Source organism: Aphis gossypii, chromosome 2, assembly GCF_020184175.1.
Source record: "Aphis gossypii isolate Hap1 chromosome 2, ASM2018417v2, whole genome shotgun sequence".
Lineage (NCBI taxonomy): Eukaryota > Metazoa > Arthropoda > Insecta > Hemiptera > Aphididae > Aphis > Aphis gossypii.
The window spans coordinates 15267430-15277080 of NC_065531.1; the positions used below are offsets into that span (position 1 = coordinate 15267430).

The 9651-nt window shown below is 26.4% G+C and overlaps 1 long non-coding RNA gene across 3 annotated transcripts; it reads right to left on the reverse strand.

Moving 5' to 3' along the window:
• Window positions 1-6921: 6921 nt before the first annotated feature.
• On the reverse strand, window positions 6922-9529 carry LOC114120140 (uncharacterized). Of its 3 annotated transcripts, none has more exons than XR_007604292.1 (3): window positions 9137-9381; window positions 7380-7622; window positions 6922-7044 (listed from the first exon to the last, which is right to left on the reverse strand). It is a non-coding gene; the product is annotated as an uncharacterized LOC114120140 (long non-coding RNA). The 3 variants fall into 3 exon arrangements; XR_007604293.1 differs by having other exon boundaries at window positions 7368-7622; XR_003592090.2 differs by lacking the exon at window positions 6922-7044 and adding an exon at window positions 9400-9529 and having other exon boundaries at window positions 7092-7622; window positions 9137-9255.
• Between the last annotated feature and the right edge of the window lie 122 nt (window positions 9530-9651).

Genomic DNA, 9651 nt, shown 5'->3' on the forward strand with positions numbered 1-9651 from the left:
TATTATTTTTTTGCGTAGGTATAACGTATAAGGTATTACGCTTTATAGCATTTTATGATCGAAATAACTATAAGACAAAGAAAAAACCCCATAATTTGCAAAGCAATTATCCACGGGGGTGGATCACACGTACGCGGTTGACAGCTAGTAATAATATAAATGTGTATGTATAATATATCTAATATACTAGTAGGTAGTAGCAATTATAGTACATTATATACTTAAATAATAATCATTGTTTTGTAAGCAAGTATAAAGCAAGGGAAAAAATATCACGTAATAATTGGTAAAAAAATTCGGACTCTAGTTGTTTGTCCTTTGATGATTTAACAAATCTCATTTGTAAAAGTTCCTGAACTACAAAATCAATAATCATTCAGGGTTTGACCAAATTATTTTGTATATTCTAGGTTTTACCGGTATTCATACTTTTACCATAATATACATATGTGTATAAGTTTAATCCAAAAAGTTATTTACTTAATCATTTATACTATATAATAATATACATATAACCTACTATATACAGGATTTAACTACTTAACTTAGTGGCCTCGCAAATGGACCACTGAATTGTTGATAATTACTTATTAATGGTCTTTAAATTTTATTCTTTTCCGATAGCTCAATAGACAATATTACATCAAAATACGCTAAAATGTTCAATCCTCTTACAAATATCTTAATTTTGGGCTATCAATATAATCATGATTAAAAATTACCGCATATTATGAAATTCCAATAATTTAATATGTTATAATAGATATAAGATGCAATTGATATTTATTGATATTGATATGTATCTATGACACTTGATATTATAATTTATAATAACTTAAGCTTAATTCAGTGCAATCAGTCATCGATGGCCGTGGTATAAATAACTAAAAAGAAACCCATATTAATTATATATTCGCACCTGCCGCAGGCTGTTTATCTTTGTCAAAAATGAGTATTTCTTTAAATTAATTTTAAATACATAAAATTCTATCGGGCCACTTGATTTGTACTCAATTATTCAAGTATTAAATTTAACATAATTGATAATAAACATCATAATGTTCTGGAATATTGAGAAGTTATTATAGAATATTATACTCATCAGTTTTCAAATAATTCTAGCATTTATAATTTATAAATAAATACATTATTCATTAAACTATAATTTTTGCTAATAGTAATGAAATATGATTCTCGTAATTATTTTAATATATAAATTTTAATTTTTAAATATGAAACGACTCCATAAATATATGATATTTATGGGGTAAAATAAATAAGATTATATATTTATAAGAAGTTAATTATTTTTATGGAGGTCTGAACACAGTACCGCTATCATCTATACGACCACAAGTATTTAGTGTATAATGTATATTGTATATATATTATTGTTCATTTGATTGACATGTTTTAGTGTTTTATTTAACTATATTATATACTTATAAGTTTTAACCTATATAAATATAAGTACTAAGTATGTTTGATTTTAAATCACCAATAAAATTATTTTCGTAAAATAATAACCTCTATGTGTTCAAAATTATATTCATATATAAGTGTTTTACATCTGTACTGTAAAACTTGTTTTACAATAATGTTTTTTATTTTCCTATGATAATGAACTCTTTAGATCCCTACTATTCAAAACTATCTCTTTTTAAGATTTTCCATCATTCTTGAATTTATTCTATTGACTGTATTATTAACTGTTAAACACTCAAAATTACATTAAACCACTTAAGTATTCATTGATATTATGAAATTACACACTTAAACGTGGTTATAATAAAGTTTGCCATCAGTCATCAGCAAATGAATAAATCAAAGTCCTTATATAGTTCCTATGTGTTCGGCACACTCCACCACTCCAATGCTCCAGTTAAAGATTTCTTGCATGATGGATATGTGCGCACTCTGAATTTGATCCATTTTATGATTCAGTATCATACTTATAGCAGTCATATTTACGGGGAAAGATTAAAAGGATATATCTCCTCTCTTGGCTCTCTTTTCTTTTTTAATCTTATATATTTATATGATTATGGCTGTGTTTTTTCATTTATCACTTAATCTGTAAGTAATAAGATATTGAAACGTTTGGCGCCGACAATTTTAGTCATATCTCCCTCCTCAAAGAAATCCCAAACACGCCACTAATACTAGTATTATACGATAATAATATATGATACGATGATATTATTTGGTATGAGATGTGAAAACATAATTTGTTATTATTCTATTGCACTAAATGACTCAATATCAATTATTGATACCCAATATCTCTTAATTTGACAAATAAATTATTAATTAGTAATTATACTTATTTATCTTTGAACGTAAGAAATTATTATTATCTTAAAAACTCTCTTTTTAATATCCTATTAAATAAGGTGATCACTGATCATATTAAGTACTTATGTCTTATGAGTTATAATATCTTAGCAGTTAGTAGTCAATAGTAATCACCTATACTATTATAGCCATTTTAGTCATCAGTCATCACTTATAACTGTTATACATAATGTATTTTAACATTTTATATCCTTTATAAAACATACATTTTAAATTCTGAACGGAGCGACGATGAATTATGAATTTATTGGTTAATAAAATTGGTTCATAAATACGTGATAGGGTTTCTTGTATCTGTCGTCACTTTTTGAAATGAAAATGAATAATTGTAGCTACTTGAAATTTTTCCCAAATATTTATAATAGTATTTTCTAGGCACTGCAATATCTACGGTATGATTTTAAATGCATCTTTTTGAACTATTATTCATAGTTATTCTAAACATTTTTTTTTTTTTTATAAATATTGATAAGATTAATTTTTAAACTCAATCAAAAACATATATATTAAAGGATGTGAGTAAAATTTACTAGTAAGAATTTAAAGTTATCGAATATACAAAACAACTTTTTTTTTTTTTTTGATGTTTCATGTTTGAATTTCTAAAAAGTTTGAATGTTGAAAAATTTCATTAAAATTGCGAAAATTGTAAATTATTTTATAGTTAAAATCTTATTATATTTCATATACTCCATTATACTCCAATTTTATAGTAATTATAATAGTTATATGAACATTAAATATCAAGTTTTTCATAAATCGGCCTTAAAACAACCCAAAAGTATTAAGCTTATAAAGGCAATTCAAGTGTAAATTTGTACAAAGTTGGATACATATTTTTTATGAATGTTAAAATTGGAAAGTTAAATGAAAAATAAAGGATGAAGTAGCTGGTATCTATATAGACTATATTTAATAATATATTATATATATTTAATATAATATTTTAATAATATATGCGATTTACTTTTATCAAATATTAAAACAACTAATCTATATATTACTCATAGAAATAAATTAGTAATTACTAATAGCAACAAACCTAAATATACCTATGTAATAAATATTTATAGAAATATGTAGACTGGTGATCATCTGCTTAAATGTAATTCTTCAATGACCGCGGGACACATTCGCAAAACCTATAATTGCAATTTTAAAGAAATGTAGCTTTTTCTAGTTGTTCTATTTTTATTGAAGTCTTTATTAATTGTAAAAACTAAAAGTACTGCAAGTATAGGTAGTATCGATATAGATACTCATTTTCCTCGTGTTTTGAAAGTCTTGTAAAAACATCAACTAATACTTAATTATTGTATCAATTGTGTACATATATTGTAAATATCTTTTATAAAAAATATTAATAAAAATATATATATATTAGCAGGATAATAACCCGTGTATTATTATAACAATAAAAATAATTAATTTGTTGTTGTTATTATCGAAAGTTTTATCCTATACTCCAATCATTCGAATACTCAAATTAACAAACAAATAATTATCCTATGGAGAATTGTAGACCCAAAACAACAATTATTTACGTTGTAACGTAAACATGTCCTTGATCGCTGCCTACCATACGTTCCATATATGCATTAGTATATTATAGTTCTCCTTCATATAACATTTCGCCTTGATGAAGAACCAAAAACACCCTACTATAAATTCTAGAAAACAAAAACAAATTGATAAATAACAAAATTATAAACACAAATATACGGGACAGTATTATTTTAACGCGTAGATTTATAAAATTGTGTTTTGAATCTATAAAAAATGTTTTTAATTTTGACGTCATTAATTTTTTCTTCGAGGTTAAGTTATGAAATATTAAATCAAAATATAATGTTAATAAATGTTAAATCAAATGTGATCAAATCTATTATCGTTTATCGAATGATTTGATACTTATCAATAACGGATTCTACTCTTCAGAAAAGACTCCAAGTACTTACAATTTATTTACAATTTAAATTTAATTAATTAATCAAAATAACCAATTTTAATTTTTTTTTTTTTTTTTTTTTATTATTATTTGCACAAATAGTATAACGATTATTTTTTTAAATATTCGGGTATTACCTTATACAATTCTATTAGCCATTTTTAAATCTTCATTAATATATTATTATATTGAAATTGTAAATGAGAATTGTTTTAATCATTAACATGTTTATAAAATTATGAATCGTTTTGTAACTATTTTCTACTATTGGCGCATAATTTAAAAAACGTAGAAAATAAATTTGATGTTTTAATTTTTTATTATATTTTATCAAATATTATTTAAACCTACTGAATTGTTAGTTATGATCACTCTAAAATTAAATATGAGCTTATATGAATAATATGATACATTATATATATAGACTTATGTCTAATACACCAATAATTAACGATAACTATAAATTCTTAAGTGTTTTAAAACTTACAAATACCGCAATACTATGTCGTCATTACTAAATAAATTGATGATAATAATTACAATAAAAGTCTTAAATATTGTAATAGATATACTCGTATATCATATAACCATATAGATATAGTTTTATTGAACATTTTTTCAAATTAAATGTTAACAATATTATCACTATTAGCTTAGACAATTTTAGATCATCCTAATTTTCACGATAACTACTAGAAAATTATTAAAAGCTTAAAAAATGACAACTTGTGGTCACTAGTATGCTGAATATAAATTATATGAATATATGATAATTTGTTTTTTATCATAAAGGTTTTTATACAAAGCGCAGATCATTATTAAACCTGGAATTGCTTATTTCTGACTCCTTCAAAGAAATCAGAATCTAAAATTATATTCCAACTCATTACTTTTATTGAAACAAAATAATATTATACTCAATTTCTTTTATTATTCATAAATAAACTAACGTAAAATGTAATGTAAATATCTTTATTTGAACTGACTTGAAGGGAAATGCTTCTTCTTACAATATTGCAACCTCAGTGCTTTAAATTTATACTCGACTTTATCGATGTGGTGCACAATTAATTGTGACCCTAAAATATTGATAAAACGAACCAACTTCCTTCACTACATACAATACAAATAGTTATAAATAGTAAAAATAAAATTACCTAATTTAAAATAGTAAAATAATAAATTTAAGCTTTGATTGGATGTTTATCATAATTCGTAGGTTAATGAACCACAATAGACTTTATTATTGAAATTGTAATATAAGTAAATTTTCTTCAGCATTTATATATATTTTTATAATCACTAGAACAAAAAAAGTGTTTCCACAAAATTAGCTAAAGCAAACAGAAGTACAACCTAGGACTTGTATTTATGAACCTGGATATTGGATTTAATGGAAATCCAAAATTGATTACATATACAACCTATCTATAGTTTTTTGAAATTTGTTACGTACATATTTATCGTATTAAAAAAACTTAATTAGTTCATCTCTAACTAAAATTTCGACTAAATTATATATTTTTTATTAGTTTTATAATGTTTTCACTAAATGCAGTTAAATTTCAGTTCCTTTATTACTAAGTTTTCACGAACCCCACGTAAGTTGCACACTTGCAGTGGACGACACTTCTCACTAGACTATATTATAGTTATAATATTATATACTATTCTATATAATAATGGTGGTACGTTATTGTTCTGTGGTTATAGTAAACCGTATACAGATATGAAGAGTATATATTATAATTAAACTGTCATATTAAGGTCGTTAAAAAAAAAAATAAAAATAGTTTTTATATTATGTTTAACTATTGAACACTGAATAGTATCGATAATCGATATTATAATAATTTATATCACAATTTGATAATTTAGTTTATTTTGGTACTTTTAATTGGAATATTAATGTAAGCATTCCAAATAACGGTAAAGTCAATATGCGTGATGAACGATTGTTTCATGTTTGATTTAATAATAGTATTAAGACATTACAGAACAGGAAAATATATTTTTAATACACATTAAAATTGAATACAATGTTTTCTCATTAGTGTTCACTCATTAACATAACCTTCAGTATTTAAAAATTAAAATAGAAATAATTATACTTAACTTATGATATACATTTTTTCTACATTGGTACATTATAGTTTATAATATTAGTGATAGACTAGCCCTATCATCATCGGTTAAAAATGAAAAAAAATTGTTATTATTTTTATAATTTTACATGAATCGTAGTACAAATTAATTGTAAATATTTTTAATTTCGAGGGGGATAACACTATTTGACTTTTACACATACATTTCAATTTTCAAGGTTAAGCTGTTCACGGCTGAAAGAAGTTTTTCGTATTGATCAAGGTCAAATAATAACTTACATTTTTTTGGTATAAAATACCTATTTATTCGGTTTTTATTATATTATCGAATATTATTTTTACATAATTGTGTTCGATAGTTTTATTTGACCGTCGTTATATGACTTCAGTTACCACCAGCTATTTCACAATTTTCTTTTTAATTTGTTATTGAATAGTAGAGTACAATTATTATTGAATCAAATATACTACAAAAACTAGCGAAATTACTCAAAGTATGAAATTTAAAAAACATTGTTAAAATAAGAAATAATTTATTAATTTTACATTTTTCACATTTTACTGTTCGGTTGTATAATAATTATTACAGCAATACACATCAATATAGTTTTATGAATAGTGCAAATGAGTATGACACTGTAAAAAAATAATTATAAAATTAATCAATCTAAAAATAAAACATTTTAGTAAAATTAAAATGTTCTTTTACATGCGTAATATTTTTTAGCTGTTGAATGCATTTATTTTGAAGACCGTAAAAAAAATAATAAAATATTAATAGCTAGTCATTAAATAAAATTGTATCATTATCCGGAGACATGCATAACTTTCATAAAAACTAAGAGTACTAATTTAAAAAAATCTCTATGGTATTATGAAAAATCCCCGTGTAAAATTGACTCTATTCGCCATATTTTAAAGTAAAGCATATAATAAGTATTATACATCATCTGAAGTACCTTTATTCATACCTGTTGAGAAGATGTGGCACGGTTTCTTGATTGGGTCATTATAAGATCAGATTCAAATTTTTAATGATGGGCCATTTATGTTATATAAATAAACTACCAAATTATTATAATTTTAAAGCTACATAATTTGTAGATTATATATTGATTTACGATGTAAATGATATTTTTTAATGATTTTCGTATAGCATGTTATTTTGTTGTATTCATTATTTTTTTCCGTTATAGGTAATAAAATTTGTAAATCTGTAACAAATCAAAAATTTTTGTAGCATTAACGCAGGGACAGACTCCAATATATTTTTCAGATTTTCATTTTTAGGAATACGAGTACATCCTAAATTATTTTAACTGGATTAAAACGTTTGAAACTATAATACATAATATTATGTTTGCTAGATAGCATATGGTCATATGGATGATTAGAACTTTTTTAGTTCTAACTTAAAATATTTAGAATTATAACACCTCAATTTGTAAATTTAAACAAAAATCACGACAAAAGGTTGTACAAGTTGATAATTTATAAAAACGGAGTTTGAAATTTAAATTGCCATTCTGCTCATTCTTATATGCTATAAAAACTTATCAAACGATGACTAACAATTAGCAAACCATTGAACAACGTTGCACGATATTTGTCAAATTAATCTTCCCGCATAGTCTAAACAAACACATTCATTAAATTTAGAGCGTTTGATGAAAAATAAATTACTAATAGGTTATTTCTATAAAATCGTTTAAGCAACGTCGGTCACGACAATACAGACATTACTGTTAGTATGCTGTTTAGCATAATTTTCAAAAAGGATAGACAACAATTATTACGTATCTTATACAGTTTGATTATATATTTTTAAACTTGAAAACCGGTAATATATAATACATAACACTGTTTGGCCTATTTTTTCAACAGGCCAAGAGACCATGAAAAGTTCAAATACATGCTGCGATATAGTATTGTAGAGCGTACAACCGTGGCAAATGGTACGGAAATAAAATATTGCTCAATAGAGCGTTATTAATTTATTAAACGTTCGACCGCGAGATGAATGCTATACACAACCAATCGGTAACGTATCGGGTAGAAACCATAGGGGGGTTGTTCAAGACTTCAAACACACTCTGGGAATTTTTCATCGGTTTAGTCGTGTTGTGCAGAATCCACCATACGACTAAAAGTATTTCTTTTCAATCTATCTTTATGACTACACATATATTATGTTATACGAGCAACGCAACAATTTAGTATAATGTAATATAATATATAGGTAAACTCGTGATGACGAATTCTAACAAATTTAACAAACGCGTTGCAGTCGCAGTGAAAATGAAAAAAATTCAATTTAAATATTATTAAACCCCCTCGATATAATGATAAAAATATACTATCCATTATACATGCACGTCGCGTGTGTGTAACGAACCCTGCAGATCGCAGAAAACATCCTCACCCGCGGCCACATATTTTATGTGCATATAATACGTATAGGAAGTAAATAATTATTTTTTTTTAAAAAAAAAAAGCCAAGTCAGGATAAGAGCGAACGACGACGGGTAATGATAAAAATATGTAATAATATTTGTATTCGGTATGGCGTGAAACTTCTCCCAGAAAGTCACAGAAGTGGCGGGGTTGGTAACGACGAGAAAGGTATGTTTTTAAATTATCGTACAAAAATCGCACGCGCGTCTACACTCGACAGACGTGAGAATACACAGTGCGGGCCGTGCGCAGCCGCCACGTGCGGTATACAAACCTTGGTTACCGCCACCGGTACCTAAATCGTAATACTGTAGTTGTAGTGTAGTGTACAACACGACTGCAAAACGAACGCGTCCATCGGGCCGTGCGCGGTATACAAACCTCGGTCACTACCTAAACATTATACAGTATTATTATTATTATTATTGTTATAGATGCTTACCCGTACAACGGAAATAAAAAAAAACTGTATAAAAATATTATCATCGTTAATATATTATTATTTCAAATATTATAATAATAATAATAACGTTTTACCGCACGCGTCACCGACGGTCGACGTCGAAGGTATACGCCGCCGCGCGACAGTTACCAATTGCCGCGTGGTACGCGTACGCGCGCCGACTGTTGTGCTTGGCAGTTGGCACGTCGTCGTCGTCCCGACCGGCTTATCTGTTTAATTTGTGCGTACGCCGCCGCCGCCGATCCGTGCGGGCGCGCGCGCGCGTAATCCGTACCGCATACGCGTGTACGGCCGCCGCCGCCGCCGGAGATAATACACGCGCGCAC